General features: G+C 39.9%; 1 long non-coding RNA gene across 1 annotated transcript in view; it reads left to right on the top strand.

Moving 5' to 3' along the window:
• Window positions 1-19,060, top strand: part of LOC143438407 (uncharacterized) — a 34,990-nt gene extending 15,930 nt beyond the window's left edge. The window contains exons 3-4 of the long non-coding RNA XR_013107265.1: window positions 17,732-17,837; window positions 18,868-19,060. This is a non-coding gene — a long non-coding RNA (uncharacterized LOC143438407). The remainder of the gene's footprint in view (window positions 1-17,731; window positions 17,838-18,867) is intronic.
• The last annotated feature ends 760 nt before the right edge of the window (window positions 19,061-19,820 follow it).

The following is a 19,820-nucleotide window of genomic DNA, read 5'->3' as shown; positions in this document are numbered from 1 at the left end:
ATAAAGAAGCTGCAAGATGCAGAGCTTGAAAGTAAAATTATTTAAAAAAAACAAAACAAAAGCAAACAAACAAAAACAAGATGCAAAGCAAAACCTCTTCCAGGCTCCCACAGACCTCACAAGAAAGTCAGACTCAGCCTGCTGTCTCCCAGAACCTTGGCAAGACAATGGAGACACAGTCAGGACAGGCAGGGAGATGGAGGGCTAGGGGAAAAAATTGAGTTCAGAAACAGTGGCAGGAAATGCTCAAGACAGTGTTTTGTTTTGTTGTTTTTGTTTTTCTCTGTCTCAACAGAAACTAAAATTTAAAACATTGTCCTTTAGCTTTCACATGTATTATACAATTTATAACACATGACATTTAATGAGATTGCTAAATCTTAATTTCCGTAGAGCATATGGGTGTCAGCATATGGGTTCTCCTCTCTTAGTGGAAAATTTAGTTCCCAGTGGCAGGTCAGGTGAGACCTGAAATGCATCAGAAATGACCATGCATTAAACATCTTGCACATAACCACGGGTCTGTGAGGATTTTCAAATTCTCTTACCCACCTAGGTTTTGTCAAGAAGGGCTCACTCTAGAACTTTCATGTACTTTTTCTGAATCAATACCATGAGAAAAGTCCTTAAACAGAAGCTATTAAGCCCAGAGAAAATAACTTGAAAAAACTCTAGTGATCCATGCATGAATGCTGCTGACCGGTATGGGCACGAATTTGAAGCTAATTTTGATACAAGATTCTCCACTTCCCAACGTGTGGGTTTCTAGCTGTCCCAAAGTTTCTTATATGGCATCACCAAATATTCAGTTAGAAACTTGGAAAGTTTCCAGACACATATTGAGTACCCGGAATTCAAAGATTGCATGTATTTAATGTCAAGTCAGATATGCTAACAGAATTTCCTTAAAGCTTTCAAACTCTTGTACTTTATAAGTGAAATTTGTCAATTACTTCTTTAAAGTTTCATTTTGCTATTAATGTTAAGCTCTTTGGTAAAACTGCGTAGGAGAAAATAACATCTGTATGTATTAGTTTCAAAACTCTAGGAAGATTTTTTCTTTAAAGACAGACCCACCTGTCAATCCTTTTTCCAACATTAATTACTTCCTTTCCTAACCTCTGAAAGAGTGTCAAAGGCTCTGGTACATTTTTGTAAATCTCTTTTCTGACTGTTCTTCAGACTTTCTGGAATGAATTGACTTACTCTATCTGCACTCTTATGTTATCTCTGTTCTTTCATTGGGTCAATAAGTGACGTTTCTATTTTCCGTGTTTGTTTATTTTTCATTTAAGAAAACTTCCACCAGCTCTTGAGAGTACACTGCAGCAAACTTCTTTGAATTCACTTCAAGATGGTTTGCCTTTATAACCACCAGCATGGTTATCACAGATTCTTTAAAAACTTTGATAACTGCAAGATGTTGGTTACCTCAGTTACTGGTTGTCTTTTAATTCTGTATGGCAAGTAACTTTGGGGTTATATCTCAGACATTTTGATATTCTGTTGGTTTACTCTGGATCCAAATGAAATCACCTGGAGAATGTTATTTTTTCATTTCCTCAGGTAAGAGAACTGGTCAATTTCAGACTGTAATTTGTATCTTACCTATGTGGCTGGTAGCTCCAACACCACTTCTGATTTCATCTATTAGCACACTGCTTGAGACTTACCACTGGGGAACACTTAGAGATGAGCCTAGGGTTTGGACAATGGTCTACATACACAGGGGTATAATTCTAGAACATTCTGTTTCATGTCACACATACAAGACTAGAGATGAAAACAAAATTAGGGACTCTCTTGTCAAGCTTTCTCCTCTGTGATTCCAATCTGCTTTGTCTCTTTATCTATTTTATAGCTTAAAAGATGGTTTCTCTCAGAACTGTAGTTTGATTCCTTGGCCAGGGCCTGCTTTATGCTTTATGCTTTATGTCAAAGCATAAAGATTAGTGAGGAAGTTAAAGATAAATAGAACTTTTCTCACAGATTTTAAACCACATTGCTCTCTTCTCCCGCTTCATCTCTCCCTAAGCAGAAAAAAAGTGAGCTTTCAGTGGGCTGCATCTTCTGTATCACAGCTCTATTGGAGATGGAAGGTGAAAGATTTTATTGGAGAGATTTTGGCCTGAATTTCTTTACGTTCCTAGTTTTATGTTCATAAAGGTGCCCTGCACCCCATTCTTGCTTTCTATACCTTTGAAGCTCCAGGACCAAGGTTGGAAACCACTGTCACCCTACGTAAGCTGCTCCATTAAGTCTCCACCATGCTCTGCTATCTTTGTGCATTTTCTTCTCAGTTTGAATGGCTGTTTCTTAACTTTGTCTAGAGCTTTACATATAATTGGTGGGAGAGATGTTGAAAGAGCTCCCTGTGCCTTTGGTTATCCATGGAAGTCTTCTAAATTACATTTTTAGCTTTCTTACCAGCTACTTGGTTATTAGCACTTGGGGTTTTTTATATTTCTCTTTTGGAGGCAGGGTTCTCTCTCTCTCTCTCTCTCTCTCTGATGTCTATGATATATGTACACATATGCAGAGAGGGCATCACATGTACGATTCTAATTCGCTCCACTGTATTCCTTGAATCAGAGTCTCTCACTGCACCTGAAGTCACGCCCACAGCCGGCAAGCACCCACCATCCCCTCCTGACAGCCACCATAGCACTGTGGTTACAGATACACAGCACACTCATCGTTTTATTTACATAGAAACTGGAGAATTTGAAGTAAGACCTTCATGTTTATGCAGGGAATACTCTTTCCATCTGTGCCGCCTTGTGAACCTGGGGTCAAGTTTCTCTTGAGCCAGTCTTTCTGTGTCCACATTTTTTTGTAGCAAGTCATGTAGTTCTAAACCATATTGCACAGTTATTTCCTTATAGCTCATAATTCTTATATGTCTCTTCTATACATGCAGTTCTTTTACTAGCTTCTCTTGAGACAAGGTGTTGTTTTAATCCCCCACCCCCTTAAAATAACTCAATTATTTAAAAAGCCATAGGCATCTCTATTGTTTTAGTATTTCCAATAAGCCAACTTCTCTTTCATCTTAATTTTCTCTGTGATAGTAGTCTTTATTAACTATTGTTACACCAATATTCCTTGTTTACTTGGTTAAGTTCTCACTTAACAATGACATTATTTTAATACTTTTCCCCAAGACTAAAATCACCCAATGATGTAAACTTTCCTTTGGACTACAGCAGAACTGTTGTGGGAGATATTTTAATACGGCAGCAAGAATACGCCACCGCCACTCATGGCCACAGGCCTTGTCTAGTTGGGAATATGGCAGCTGATTAATAACAACCAAGATTGGGTGCCACCATATTAAAATATCTCCCACAACACAGAATATATACAATAGCATTTTACAGAGGGTTGCTGTGAAACACTCTCACTGAGAAGTGATTAGCATACAGGTTGTTTGGATTTTAAGTGTGACCTCTTTCTGTAGCTTCTTGAGTCAGTTACTTAACCTAGTCTTTCCTTACTCTGTTTATCTGTCAAATTGGAATAATCATGGGACATAACTCTTAAGAACAAACAGTCTGAAGGTTCAGATACTAGTTTCATCTAAAGTAGACATGGTGGTAAATCTGAGGTTGATATTGAGTAATAGGTAATCGATTGTTGTTGTTACCTCTGCCATTGCTTTTTGGATGGGTTTTAGTGAGTCCCTCTTCATGAATTATAATTTTATTTTGTTTGTTGATGTTGTTTGCTTTCTCTTAGCAGCCATAAAAGTAAAACTATCAAGACTTCTCAACTAAACACAGGGATGAATCATGGAACTTACTGTTGTGTCTCAGGGAACTGTCCACTGTTAAACACTGGGAGACAGTCTCTACTCCCAACACTGCCTAGCACAATAAAGGCCTTATTCTAACTCCATCAACGGTGGAGGCTCTGCCATCATAATAGGTTCTCTCCAAGTCTATAAATTCAGTAGGGTTGAGCATCTGAGAGCTGCATGCATCAGGTAGTCAAATTCTCATCTCTTCGGCCAGTATCTTTGTCCTCAGGAGTGAGGAATAATGTCATCTATAAAATTCCTAAGTCTTAGTGGGAGACAACCAGCTTTTTCTGTGACTCTTGTGTCTGCAACCTCTTCAGATAATCAGGAGGTCATCTGAAGGTCAAACTATCAGGAGATGAAATGAGTGATAAGGGTCACCCCAGGTTACATAAGAATTTCATTCTACACAAAACCTAAGGATGAACTTAATTTGATGTGCAGAGAATAAAAAACAAAGACCAGACCTGTTGTTAAATGTTATAGATACAAACATGTTAATAAAATCTAACATGTTCAAAGATTGGAAAGTTTAATTATTACCTAAAATTATTCTAAAAATTTAAATTTAACACACATAATAGTGTATTCCAACCAAACAGTCTTGAAAGGGGCAATGAAAAACTTGGGCAAAATTATTCTGAATTTATTGGAAATAAAATATGTTGAGGATTATCTTCTGAGGCCAGGTATGTAACACATATCTGTCATTCCAGCATTGAATTAGAGGCAGGAAAACCAGGATGTCAAGGTCACCTTCAAGTATGAGAGACTGTCTCAGAGCGAACAAGCAAAGACTCTGACCATTTTGGGTTTTTTTGTTGTTGTTTTGTTTGTTTGTTTGGTTTTTGAGGCAAGGTCTCTCTATATAACTCTAGCTGTCTAGCTCACTACATGGACCAGGCTTTTTGGAATGCACAGAGATCCACCTGCCACCACACAGAGCTTTCTCTGATATTCTGAATTAAATAAATCAAAGATTTGCTTTCTAAATAATAAATTATTATAAAACTAATTAAGACAGCATACTTTTGGCTTAAGAATATCTACAGAAATTAAAGAAACAAAACAATGACTCAAAAAAATCCAAATAAATAAGGATATTAACTTAGAACAGTAATGGCATTTCTGTTCTGTAGAGAGAAAGCAGGGCTTATTTAATAAATAATGCAAACATAATTGGCTGGAAATAGGCATATTTAAATTTTGCTTGCATACTCTATATAAAAATTAATTCCAGATGGATTAACAATTCAAGCATGGATATTTTTTAAAAAAATATTAAAAAGAAAACTAGAGTGCCATTGGTACAAGCTTTGAGTAGGTGAAATACCTCCCTCCCCCAGACCAAACAGGAAACCCAAGTCTACAAATGAAAAGATAAACAAAACTGAACACATTAAGCTTCAAACTGTGGTGTGGCAAAGATGGCCCAGCTGATGTCAAAGATGACAAAGATGATAGAGTGGGAATATATTTGATCCAAATTGAGTTAATAATCACAAACAGGCAAAGCACAAATTGATTAGAAAAAGACATGTAATCTGATAAAATATTGTTCAAATTGTTCAATCAGGCAATTGGCAGAAGAAGAGATTCAAACAGCCAATAAACACATGCAAAGAAACACATCATTACTGGTAAACCAAAGAAACATCCACGAGTGCGCACGCGAGAACACACACACACACACACACACACACACACACACACACACTGGGGTGGAAAATCCCACAAATGGCATTGTTGGAGTACAGAATGATACAATGGATTGGGAATGCAACATCAGAGTTTGAAATGATGCCCTGGGGCCTGGATCCCACTTAATGTCCTATTGACATTAACAAGGACTGGTTAGGAGCAAGTCCTTTTAGAGCACCAATTTGCTGGTGGCAAGGATGGAAGTTGTTCTATCATCTGCCAGTAGAGAAAAGAACAGATCAGTTATAAGTGACCAAGTGCCTCCTGCTTATAAAAGAACTATCCAAGGCCATGACTGCAAGCCTGCAAGGATGTCTGTTTTCAGGTTCAGAAAAGCATTCTGCCATGGCACTTGGAAACAAACCCAAAGCCGAATGATACAGATGGAGAAAGTGGTAACTGGGCTTCAAGGCAGGGGTGCCTCTGGGTTCATCAAAGAGATGAGGATGGAGGAAGGGTGAGGAAAGGCAATTAACTGTTTAATGTAGCTTTGAATTGTTTCATGTCTTAAAAACTCACCTATTCTCAAGGATATTCTAAATCAATCAAGACCTCTGGAGAAATGGCTGCCATAGTCAATTTGACTCTAGTATGGTGGCTGAGAAAGACCCAGGAGTTCAGACAGAGGTTGGTGGTAGGCATCTAACTTATGAAGGCACATATATACTTTACTTCAATTTAGGGATCTTCCATGTTTAAAAAAGCAAGCAACCTAAACAGAACTGCCCATTTAAAGCAGTAATGAATGCTAATGTAGGGGTAGCTTTTGAATATAGCTGTAACGTAATTAATTATTGAAAAGCCCCAGCCAGGAATAGGTGAAATGCCTCTGGGAGTAAATTTGCCATGCAAGTTTGCTGGTCTTTGTTCAATTCCTGGAACTCACACATAAAGGTTAAAGTTATTCACTGACCTTCGAGAGCATGCTGGGGCATACACATGCAGGCACATGCATACAATAATTGATAATAATTACAATAATCATAACGATGATGATGATGGTGATTATTATAGAAGTCCTCTTATTGGTTGTGCAATACAAAGTGGTTAGTCCTGCATTTAAGATCAACAAAATCAAACTCAGTAGTTGTATTTATCTATTTGTGCATATGCATACATACATATTTATGTAATGATAATAATTAGGAAAGAAAGGTTGTAAATTTGAGAGAGGGGAAGCACAGAAGGAGCTGGAAGAAGGAGACTTGGGAAGGACTGGAGGTACAAAAGTAGGGGAAAGTGATATAATTGTATTTAATCAAAATGCATAAAAATTTTGTCAAAGCCCCAGTCAGAAGAGGAAATAGGAATATGAGAATAATGATTTTCTAAGTGCTAGTTACAACATATTAATTGGTCTTGAAGTGAGATGAACAGACTGCAGCTTGCACTTCGAAAAGTGAATTAGGATATAAAATGTCAGAGAGCAACACACTTAATTGGCTATTAGTCCATCAGCTTTCTCCAGCTGATGCATACGCGTGCATCTGTACTGGATGTACAGTGACGGAAAACATTTATTCCTATCCGTTGCTGTTTAAAATGTTTAAAAGCTACTGCTATGGGGGTGTGGTGACTCATACCTCTAATCCCAGCACTGGCCAAGCTGAGGCAGAGGTATTGCCCAGAGTGTGAGGAGAACCTGGGTGACAAGAGGACCACGGAGTGAGACCCTGCCACAAACATGCAAACAAAGCCATTGCTTTGTCAACTTGATAGAATAATGAAGGGAGAGGCACTTGATCTCATTTTCTACAGTCATAGTCACCTCAAGGACATCTTCTTCAACATGTCTTCTACATTGTTATCCCAGATTAAGGCAGACCCGTTCTACAAATACATATAATATATAGGTATGACGTGGTACTGTTATTAGGCATTGTAGAAAGGCAAATGGGCATAGAGTCACCCCTGTCACACCTGCACTTTAGATTAGCCCCTGTCACACCTGTACTTTAGATTAGCCCCGTCACACCTGTACTTTAGACTCACCCCTGTAGCACCTGCGCCCTATATGCACCTCTGTAACTTTAGACTCACCTCTGTAACACCTGTGGTTTAGACGCGTTCTTGTAGCACCTGTGCTTTAGATGTGCCCCTGTAACACCTACCCCCTAGACTCACCCCTGTGTTACCTGCACCCTCACCATCATTGCATTCTCCCCCCCCCCAAGCATTGGCCACTCCAGACCAGGTCTTCTTTTTGTTTTTTAAACCAGAGGAGGTGCCCGTTAAAGCAATGCTTCCTTAGTCCACGAACTTATCTCTATTCTCTCTTCCTAGGTCGCTATTGCTTCACTCATGCAAGTTGGGCTGATCAGAACTAGACTGGAACTTTCCTTCTACCAAGCCATACTGTCCCAGTAGAGAATGCTTGGAAGCTGCCATTAACACATGAATTTCTTACTGTTTCATGTCATGGGCTCTGTCTTCTAGAACAGGTGTCCCTACGTATAGGACGGTTATCTCTATCGTTGTTACTGTTTTGAGTTCCCCAGGATACAGTGCTCCGTCTGGGATCCAGTGGTACAATGTTGGGATGAGTGAGTGATCAAAGCCTCACCACTCACTCAATTCCAACCCAATTTCTTACAGCTCTTTACTTTATAGTTTTATATTTTTACCGTATCTTACGTTTCTATCCTCTGTGTATTCCTTCTTTATTATTTGATGAATATTTATATGCTTCCTGTATAATTTTACAAAATAGAAGAACAACTTACCAAAGTTGTAAGATTTTCTTTTTTTGTATTGGAGTGGCTGAATTTAACTATTTTCCCACCACAACTCTTAAGCTGTATTTTCCTCTTCTCAAACACCAAACCCAATGACAATGTGTAAGAAATAAGGATAGTGGAGAAACAGACAAAGTAAAGGAATCACCAACAAATCCCAGGCTGTGGGAAACTCCTGTAGAACCTAACTTTTTAAATGATGGACAGTGTGCACATATGCCCAAACTCATCAAATTCCATCTGTGTCTTTGTTTCATCAACTGTTCCTCAACAAAGCTACAGAAGATCAAGCAAGAAAAATCGAGACAAAGAAGAAAGAGAAGCAGAAGCAAACATAGATTTTTAAAGATATTAATGATCTCAAAGCATGAATCTTTATTATTCAAACCTTTGAAAGAAATATATAATATTCATGCCAAATGGTAGAAAGAAGCAATTCTAGAAATTAGCATTCATAGGACACTTGTCATCTAACTATATATAGGAATATTTCACTTATCTTAGGTATAAAACGTATATGACATTCTGATATTTATGTCATCTAACTATTTACAGGAATAATTCACTTAGCTACAAAATTTATATGACATTATGATATTTATATGTTTTAATTTTAACTTTTACCAATACATGTTGAAGTATCTAGGGATGAAATAATGTCTGAGATTTGTTCTAAACTAGTACAGGCATATACGCATATATGCAGACAAGTGATACAAGATGAAGCCTGACCAGGAACCAGGAACATTATTAAGTGTAACAGGTAGATGGGTATTTACTATGTTATAGTTGAAATATTCCATAATTAAAAACTAAACAGGTGATAGCATACCCAACAACCTACCAAATGTCTCCAGTCACCTAAGTGGCCACTCCAAAGGCAACTTTCAAATTGTAATCATGGTCTCTACCTGTATTTGTTATCTTTCTTGTTGCTGTGAATGCATACCTAACAAGAAGCAACTTGGAGAGCAAGGGTTATTGTGGCTCATGGTTTGAGGGTGTAGCTTATCATGATGGGCAAGGCATGGCAGAGTTTTATAGTGCTGAGAGAGGGCACCTACAAAGTCCTCAGGAGATCCAGAATCAGGCTGTGGGAAAGCTGAGATTCAGCTGGTTTTCTCTTCTCCCCCTTTTTACTCACACCAGGATGTCTATTTTCGTGCTGGTACTAAGCAGGATCAGAGGAACTCTCTACACATAGTTTAAATCTCCGTGGAAACAACTTCACAGACACATCTAGAGATGTGTCTCCTGGGGGATTTCTAATCTGCCCAAGTAGCAATGGAGACTAACCATCACAATGCTATACCTGATGCTCAAGTTTGATTTCAACATCTCCATGCCAGCTTTCCTTCACCTCCACCATCCCAACCCGATGTTTGACAGGAATGCTGCTGCCATGGCATTTTGCTAGGGTAGGGGACTTCAAATTTAATTTTGAGGGGGTCAGAGATATTTGTATAAAGCAGTTGGAACTGATTGAGAAAAAAATAATTTGCAAAGGCAACCTTGCAGGCAAAAGAGTTTCAGTCTACTTTACAGCAAGAGAAGGAATAACTTTGGGGCTGTAATCCCAGATACTAATGATTAATACTGAGGCCGGGAGGCCCCCAAGCTCAAGGCTTGCCTGGATCACAGTGAGTTCAGGCCTAGCCCTGGTGATTTAGAAAGACACTATCTTAAAAAAAAAAGTAGCAAAAGGATTGTGGAATACAGTCATTGGTAAAATGCTCATGTAGCGTACAGAAGACGCTAGGAGGAGGAAGGAGAGGAGGAGGAAGAAGGGGAGGAGGAGGAAGAGGAAGAGGAGGAGGGGGAAGAGGAGAAGGAGGAGGACGATGATAATGACAATGACAACAGAGGAATCTAGATGGAAAGGGATTGTTGCAAAAGCAGGAGGTTGGAAATAAAGAAAGTGAATGGAATCAAGAAGAGAAAATGTCAAAGAGAGTATCTTTTAAAGTAAAAAGAAATCTCTTAGAAAGTGTCCTAGAATTTTATTCTCAAGCAAGCAGCACCGGCTTGCATTGTGGTGATGACAACTCCAGGTGCTGCCCATGAAGAGACGGCCTCCCTGGTAGGAACTTCTCAGTCCCTTGACCTAGTGATGCCCATGTGTATTTGCATGCCTTCCATATGCTGGGTTCATTATCATAGCTCTGCTTCTCATTTTACTTTCTACCAATTGTTCTTAACTTCTTTTGGGTTGTGGACTCCTTTGGGAATCCGACACAAGGCATGGTCCATTTCCCTGGGATAAAGTGCCCATAAACACCTATACTCAAAAGTTGGCATGTCAGTCTTTTATTGCACTAGAATATGCTGATTATAAAGTAATCTCTTTGGTGTCACAAAATTTAAAAGAGCCATTTTCCGACTGTAGAAAGAGAAATGCAAATCGTGTGTGCAGGAAGCATCCTGTCCACAGAGGAAAATCACAGTGCAAGGATTTCTGAGAGATCATCTTAGAGCAAAGCGACAATCTGGTACATTGTGCCACATTTGTGTATAACTGATTTTAACTTTCATTTAGGAAGTAATCGCAGCTAAGAGGCTCAAAAATGTAGCAAAAAAAATCATTTTACTCTGTTCCTTTTCAGATGAGGCTAGGTGTCACAAGCTAGGGTTCCTAGAAAGTAAGCTGAGATGATTGACACCCGGATGTTTATTAGGGGATGCTGTTGGGGTTTGCACTGTGGAGGAGTAGGGCAGAGAGTAAGGTTAGGTGGAAAGGGGTAACAACAGGCAGCATCCAGGAAGGCTTCCCCAGTCTGGTGGAAAATCCCCAGAGTTATCATGCGTTGAAGAGTCTAGGCTGTCATAAGTCAATGTTAACAAGCCACGGGATGTAGTACCCTGTGGGAGGCTGTGCTTCTTTCTCCAGCCGCTGGAAAGAGCAGTGAAGGAACAGGTCCCTGTGGCTCTCCCAGGAGCTGCAGCCATGAGCCTGCAGAGGGTCTTTGAAGCACCCAATAGGGTCTGCTACAGGAGACTTCATCAGTAAACACTATAATGTTCAAAGGCTCTTTGAGTTGAATCTTTGTCTTGTCATTTTCTGTGTGTGCAAGTCTACCCTACCATCCTTCACAAGGGGTGAATCTTTTGGTTTGGCTGTAGAGAGAATGTCTGGAGGCCTCCATTGTACTTGCTCTTGCCTATATTTTATCTGCACTCAAGGTTTCCTCAAAAAGCTCACCTGCAAGTCCTCTTCCTCTTTGGGACGAAATCGTTTCCTAAGTATGTTTTGAAAGAGTTCCCTAAGATCGTTAAGTCTAAATATTCACCCCAAAATGTACACGTTAGGTTATGTATAAGGGAAACCAAGTTGTGTTGTGGCCCCACCTGCTCAGATAGTCTGGAGTGGCTTTCCTATCCAAGTTGCAAGTTAAGTGATTTAAAGCCCAATCTCTTGAAAACCCTGGGACTTCTTTTTGAAGCAGAGAAAACTCAAACTGTAAATCTGTTTATGCTAATAAACTTCTGGGATAGATATCTAATGCAACCTAAATCTGTGGCTCTGATCAAGTAAATCGAGATGGTCACTTGAGACAAGATCCAACATGGCGTAGAGTGGAATATGATAGATGTTCCGTTCACAGAACAGTGATACTTTCCGTGACCAAATCCTTGTGAGGTGGGAATTCTTCTTGGATACCATCAGCAGCACACACAGAAGAGATTTGCTAGAGCACTTGAAGCTCTTGGAAACTGGTTCTTATTGAAAGAAGAAATTCTCCTTGACTCTTCTGTTTTGGTATGAGACAACCAACTCCCTTTCACAACCACGTAGCAAGGACATCTTCTATGCCAATTATAACTCTAAGTGCCTTGTTGTATTGTCTCATGATTCATGGTGCTCAGTGCAGGAAGATGCTACCCTTGTTCTCATTTTACAGGCTTTGGTATGGAAGAGAAAATTGGTAGACCATGAGATTAAGAATCTAGTGATGCACGTAAGGTAAGGGTTGAGGGGAGGGTCAGACATAGGTTGACCTCAGACTTTGTCCTCTAATCTTTACTTCATGGTGTTTCAAGAATTTGAGAGGTGACAATGTTAGTTTGCAGATCATCTCAAAATTTGTAAATTGAGGGGTATTTTTCCTCCTTAAAAAAATAAACCTCATCTCCATATCCTTTTTGGATTGTGTGTAAGCTGCTTCTTCTTTTCTTTCTTTCTTTCTTTCTTTCTTTCTTTCTTTCTTTCTTTCTTCTTCTTCTTCTTCTTCTTCTTCTTCTTCTTCTTCTTCTTCTTCTTCTTCTTCTTCTTCTTCTCCTCCTCCTCCTCCTCCTCCTCCTCCTCCTCCTCCTCCTCCTCCTCCTCCTTTTCCTTTTCCTTCTTTTTCCTCCTCCTCCTCCTCCTCCTCCTCCTCCTCCTCCTCCTCCTCCTCCTCCTTCTCCTCCTCCTCCTCCTCCTCCTCTTCCTCCTCCTCCTTCCTATAGTGGCTTCATGATTCTGTCAACAGGACTTGGCCACAGAGAAGTTTGGTGGTTTCTCTGTGTCGTGCTGGACAAGAAAAGAAAAAGCAAAGATGGCTGAGCACTTTATTGATATCTTCCATTTACAGGCTGGTTTGACAGAAATCCAGTCAGATTCTTATGGTCATGACGGCAGGGTGTTCTATTTAACTTCTACAGCAAGACACTACTTTTAAGAGTAATGTGGGGATACTAATAGAGAGCCATCCCTTCTGAGTATGGGGATTCCAGGTGGACAATGACAGAGCCACATTGACAGAGTTGGAAGTCAAACCCAGGTTTTGTGCATACTAGGCAAGAAAACACCCTTCCATCCTTAGCTGCAAATAAGTTTTGATATCTCTCTTCATCCTTTCCGTGCACAGAATGGCTATCTTAAAAAAATATTTTTATAATATATTAGATCTTATGTTATATATCACCTTATATATTATACATTACCTTAGAAAACATAGTAAATTATTTTATTTCAAATGAATAGTCACTGACCATTCTAACATCCCAGACACTGTTCTGTGCCTAGGGAATACAGAGAGACGTAGCAGAGGCAGCTGTGAAGTCTGTCTGTCTGTCTGTCTGTCTGACTGACTGACTGACTGACTGACTGAGAGATGATAGCGTGAAGGGACCTGGGCTGCGATGGAAAGTGACGGCTGTGGGAAGGAGCTACATGTTATGATGCGTGGCCTCATAATGTAAGGTCATAGTCCTGGAAGGTCAGTGAGAAAGCAGGCGGTGGGATGTCTAAGGAAGAGCAGTGGTAAAGCCTGTAGGCAGAAAGTCCTCAGGATCTGTAGGAGACGAAGCCAGGCTGGAGGACCAGTTAGGACATCTGATGTTACAGAGCACTGTAGGTCAGCATAAACCGTCTGCGGCATGGGAGCATCCTTTAAATGATTAAAGTAGCTACTGTGGGAAGAGTGGGATGTGGAAGACCAACTTGGGAGTACACCATCCACCATTTTATATATCTGTATGGCTGTGTCATGTGTTTCCTCCCACTGTTAGTTGGGAGGTCACAAATGGTATCAGAATGATAATCAATTTTGTGTTGACGAGACCAGATAGAAATGTCTGTGCAATGGGTTGACATTACCACAGTGATTATGAAAAACTCAGTACACTTAAAAAAAAAGGTTCTTTTTTGAGACCCTCACTCTCGATTTTTAAAAATTTGTTTGTTTTATGTACAATTGGTGTTTTACCTACATGTATGTCTGTGTGAAGAAGTCAGATCTACTGGAACTTGAGTTACAGACCATTGTGAGCCCCTCTGTGTTTGCTGAAAATTGAATCCCAGCCCTCTGGAAGAGCAGTCAATGCTCTTAACCACGGAACCATCTCTCCAGCCCCCTTAATTTTTTAAAAAATGAAAGTTACCAACATCATATAGTGTTTCAGTTTTGCACCAGTTCCTGGAGACAGAGGCAGGAGGTGAACCTGAGCCCACCTTGCCTAGAAGCTGGGAATCACGAAGCCTGGAAGCCGATTACTCACAAGTTTATTACACTATTCTATTTTCAGCTACTTTAAAACTTTCCGTACAATTTTATTTTTGCACCAGAAGTTAACATATTTCTAACATTCACATTATAATATAGGGTTGTTTAAAATGCATACTTAACTACTAATTATTCTTGTATTAAAAAACCCAAGCCATATTTGATTTAGCTGATGAGTGAATAATAATAGAAAAAAATCTAAGCTGAAGCATACACAGTATTAAGATCTAAAAGGGCATGTCTAGAACATAAGAACATCGGTCCTAACTACTTTTCAAGTATAATAATTTTAATTCTCAGGGCAGTAGCTTTTAAAAGGGCTAAAGGCATATTCCCATTAAAGCCTGCTAGATATAGTATCACCAATGTGCTTAATAAATTGTATCTTCCTTAGAAAGAAAAAAGGTGATGAGCTGAAAAATGTTTAGCTTAAACATGCATAATTGATAAGCTCCCTAGTGCAAATAAGTGTCTGATAAATAATTAAATTTAATCTCATTATAAGAGTTTTCATAATGGGATAATTTAATTAAATGAAAGCCAAAAGGGTTTCTAAGGGTTGGGAGATGTCACTGCTGTTGTATTCGGCTAATGGTCTGGGGCTACAGAGTGAAGCCAGCCATCCACAGGGGTGCATGCATTATTTAATGGCTCCCTTTGAGATGGGAGAAAGGGCAGATCAATGATAACTTGTCATTGTATCATTGCTTACAAAGCACATTTAAACCATCTAGGATGTGTTAAAGGTGGAGATCACGCAAACAAAAAAAAAAAGATGTTATATCCATACTGCGACATCAGAGGCTGTTTTTATTTTATGTAGCACACACATTTTCCCATGTACCACTATTTCAATGTTTCAAACCTACTACTAACATAAAAATAAATAAGTTAAAAAAAAAAAAAAAAACCCACAACAGAACCACATAAACTGCAGCAGAGTCAGGTTGGATCTGGCTCTAAGTGAAGTGATAATGGATAAAGTCTGTACATCTGATACTAAAAAATTGATAGCTGAGTCATGAGGGACCCATTAACAAGCTTTCTGAGTGAGCAGGTTTGCTGCTCCAGTCTGCAGAAGCACTTAGCTGGACTAGAATAGTACAGTTAGGTCCTTATCTCAGTTACAGGTGATCGGTTCAGTGGGGATGAGCGGCGAGGCCACGGCTAATCTACTCATTTGCTAAGAGTCAAAGGTGCAAGCATCACAAAATTTGAGCCCACTTACTCCCCGCCCCCGACACAATCATACGGCAAATACCTCCGTGATCTTGACTTTTAAGTTTAATGTAAGTTTTCCTAGTGCGACCATGTCCAACTCCGCGTTTGAATGGCAGAGAATGAACCCGCTGGCTTGAGGGCTGGGTCTGCATCTAGTGTAACTAGTCCCTCCTGTGAAACCCGAGTCTCCCGAGTCTCGGGGCTCTCTACACCTTGGAAAATGAGGTGCCTTGTTTACAAGGAGACTCCTTGTTTTCATCAAGGGCGCAGAGGTGGATGAGAGGTGGAGTTCACCCTCGCTCTCAGAGTGATCAATCAATCTTTCCCTTGGTGCTGTTAGAAAGAACCCCATTGAAAACTGGATGGCGGCTTCTCCTGGGTAAGAATTTGTCAGAGAATTACAGATGGCCACACATTTACCCCGCCACTTCCTTTTGCAGTGAGGAAACTAACTTCTATGGAAGGTGACTCACTCCAGACTCTCCTGCTATTTTATTGGCAGAATAAATCCCACATCCGGGTTCTAACAGCCTAGGGATTTTTTTTTTTTTAAACCATACCTCGGTATCAAAGGAAATGGTTTATGATGATGTGATAAATAGCCAATGTTTCTCAAAATGTGTATTTGTTAACAAAAGTTCAAGTTTCTCCCTCTCTCCCTCTGTGTCTCTGTGTCTCTGTGTCTCTCTCTCTCTCTCTCTCTCTCTCTCTCTCTCTCTCTCTCTCTCTCTCTCTCTCTCTCTCTCTCTCTCTCTCTCTCTCTCTCTCTCTCTCTGTGTGTGTTGATGGATCCTAAAGGCTATGGACATAAACCATGCCTTACTTTGAACAGGTGCTGGATGCGGGTAGCTGGTGGCAGTCGCGATAGAAACACAAACACGCAGAACGAGCTGGCTTTGTCCTTCTTTTCGCTGCGTTGCCTCCAAACATCCCCCTTCCCGCTAACCTTCAATTAAGACATATAGGATGTCAACCCTGAGTTAATGTGCTCTCTACAGCTGCACTCCTGCACCTGTGAAGTGAACAATGGGTTGTCCTGTCCACGTGAAAGGGAGGCAGCAGGAGGACATGGGGCAGGGAATCATGGGAATTGAAAATAACTGACATCCCTTTTCAAAGGTATTCTAGGTGACACAGATAGATGACTACCTAAACCTCGAAACTTTTTAAAAAGTGCATTTTTCTCTTCTGTAGTGGTCTGACAGCTCTTTTCATTAAAGAAAGAAACAAACTTAAAAAAAAAAAAAAACCCTCTTCACTCAAGGTAATGATATAAACCCGTGTACTTGGAAACATCTTACACAATAATCATCTTTTCTGCATGACTCCGGGGAGGGTGGTCACTTGCTTTAATGGGAACCCCTTCAGCTCTTTTGCCCCAGTACCGTTCTGGAGGTTTCAAGTGATAATCTGGTGAGGGTTTCTGACCTAAAGCTAACAGTAGTCAGGACAAGTCTTCTAATCCGCCCTGTCTCCAGAGGCCTTTCAGGTTTTATTCTCTGGGGTTCCTATCTTCTAAAACCTGCAAGTGGTTACTGATATCTGGGAGGGCTAATGGCAAACGAGCAGGTTTTCTTAGGCACAGAAAGCAGATTGTGTACAGCCAGCTGATTCCTGTGCAGCTCATAATTAGGGTTTTGTCTCTGAGGTCTTCTGTGCAATGCTTAGGAATCAGGAACAATCTGATTCAAAATATGTATGCTCATTTTCATTTTTCACAGCAGACTCTAAAAAAAGAGTCTTGGAGAAATTCATCCAAGTCACAAAAATAATTGGCAAATCTTGTCTTCTTTTTCTAACTCAGAGTATAGTGTTTTCTCCAGCACTCTACGATATACGTCATAGACATCCCTTTTCAGAAAGATACCAAGCTTTTGTATTGCTGTGCCTAGATGTATAAGTGTCTCTGTTGTCATTCCAAGAAGATAATGGGATAGCTAAGATAGCCTTAAATCTTAGTTTTCACAGTGACAATGGCAAACCACTTTAAACTGAAATATTTTTCCTTAACAACATCTCGAATAGGATTGACTCTTGTTTCAACATCTCTATGCAATAGCGAGACCTCAGTAAAATTTACAATGCTATTGTGTTTCCTCATCCTTCACATTCTAACCAAGCACGATTGGATTTTATTTTTTAAATCTATAAGAAAAATCCATAGTTAAATTGATTTTATTCCCTCAGGACACTCCAATAATAGTAATAATTTTCAATCAGTGTCTAACAGTCTTTGCCTTTCTGGTTCTGTCACCCTTATTTTCTTCACACTGTGATTGTATCTTTGCATATAGGATTAGTGATCCATGACGAATAGGCCGTCGGAGAGAAACAAACGTCTTCTCGGTGATTTCATTTAATGTGCTTCAAGTACACAGTCTGACCATTTGAAATTGTCTGGTGAGACACCCTTGACCCTGCTTCCCAGGCTTACCTTCTCTTCTTTTCATAAGACAGTTACTATGAAATGTAGAAGATTTGTGATTCAAAGATATACATCTCCAAATACCACTATACTGTAAAAATTTCCCAGAAAACATACACGCAAGACCTTAAACAGTGGAGCAGATGCAATCTTGGATGGTGGGATCACTCTCTAGCTAGCCCAGTTTGTATTTTGTCTCTGACTTTTCCAATGTTTCTACTTCCTCTGTAACCTTAAATCAATATTCAGCAATAGTTTAAATAATGGTAAAAAATATCCTTATGTAAGTAACACATTTACTGCTTCCTTAATAGGAGGATATTTGATTAATAGGAGGATATTTGATGAAATTATTTCAGAGATATCCCCCACCTCTATCAGGTCCTTTCTGAACTACACCACCACCTAGTCCAGGAGTACAGAGTTTTCAGTGCTAGACTATTTCCGTAGAACTGTATTTCTTGGGCTATCATATAATGACGCTGGTTTCCTATAACTGCTACATCCACCCAGATCCATGGCATCCAGCCAGTGTGCTCATTCCTATGCCAAATGTGGGTACTTACAACTCAAAGCACAGCCCCTCATCAGTTGGTGATAATTCATGAACTACATAAGGAAAAAGGTGATTACTGGAGCCGAGATTACATTTCTCGTATCAACTTTGAAATGGTCCCAAGAGCCTTAGAACATCCTTGGGGTTTACAAGCATGAGAACAACACATATGTGCTACATTTCTGTGAAGATACAAGGCTCACCTTAATAAGATGTCAAAATGTGCTAGAGGCAGAACTCTTTTGATGGGGGAATGTTGACATCCTAAAGATGGGGGATCTGCAGATGGCACCCTCCCCATCCACCCATAGATGTAGGTGGCTGTCTCTATGTTTTCTCCACTCAACAGGATCAATGCTTGTTTCCCTTGAACTTTCTGCTGGCTAAGCTTTTTCTTTTTAATTGGGTAAGACAAGCACTCTTTTCTGTTGTTCTGTGTTTGCTCTTAGCTTGGCCTGCTGGCTGGATTCCTATGGGCCTAACAGGATCAAGTAAGTACCTTCTAGACTCTCAACTGCTCTAGACTGGAAGAAGTGACTGTCACCAGGCTCCCAGCATGCAGTAGGAGTCACCAAAATCCTGAAGAAAGCCCAGAAAACTCCAGAGCGCAAAGTACAATTTATAAAATTATATTTGAATGTGTAAAAAAAATGTATGTTTTTATAAGTCATAAAAATTCATAAAAATGAATTTTACAAAGCTAGAATTCTACCTTTTGTTCTTTGGCAAAAAGCCTATAAAATTTTCACATTGGTTTGTGTGTGTGTGTGTGTGTGTGTGTGTGTGTGTGTGTGTGTGTATCAGAGAGAGAGAGGAGGGGGGAGTTGATCTTTGCCTTCTGCCTTGTTTGAGACAGGGTCTCTTGGTTGTCACTGTGAGCTCCAGGATAGCCGGGTATGAGCTTCCAGTGATTGTTCTAAGTCTGTCTGCCATCTTGCTGTAGGAACATGTATGCTACTGCAACCAGCCTGATCTCGGGTCCTTATGGTCATCTGACATCCTTAACCTACCGAGTCATCTCTCCAGCCAGCACATAAAAAGTTATTATATGTTCTGAAATATAATTAAACATCTTTCCTTCAAGTCATACACTAAAGGGAAAGCATATTCTGTGTACAATCACGAGTTAGACATTTTACTCATTTAAAAACTAAAACACATGTCAGGTTCTTGTGCATATTTGGATATTCTTGGTCATGCAAAAGTATCTTCTTTAAGCTGGGCAGTGGTAGTACACACCATTAATCCCAGCACATGGGAGGCAGAGGCAAGCGGATCTTTGTGAGTTTGGGGGCAGCCTGGTCTAAAAAGTGAGCTCCAGGAAAGCCAGGGCTACAGAGAGAAACCCTGTCTGGAAAAAAAAAAAAAAACAGATAAAACAAACAAACAAACAAAAAGTACC

The sequence above is a fragment of the Arvicanthis niloticus genome, chromosome 25 (genome assembly GCF_011762505.2).
Source record: "Arvicanthis niloticus isolate mArvNil1 chromosome 25, mArvNil1.pat.X, whole genome shotgun sequence".
Classification (NCBI taxonomy): Eukaryota; Metazoa; Chordata; class Mammalia; order Rodentia; family Muridae; genus Arvicanthis; species Arvicanthis niloticus.
The sequence above is the reverse complement of the archived record's forward strand: the minus strand, read 5'-3'. Positions and strand labels throughout refer to the sequence as shown.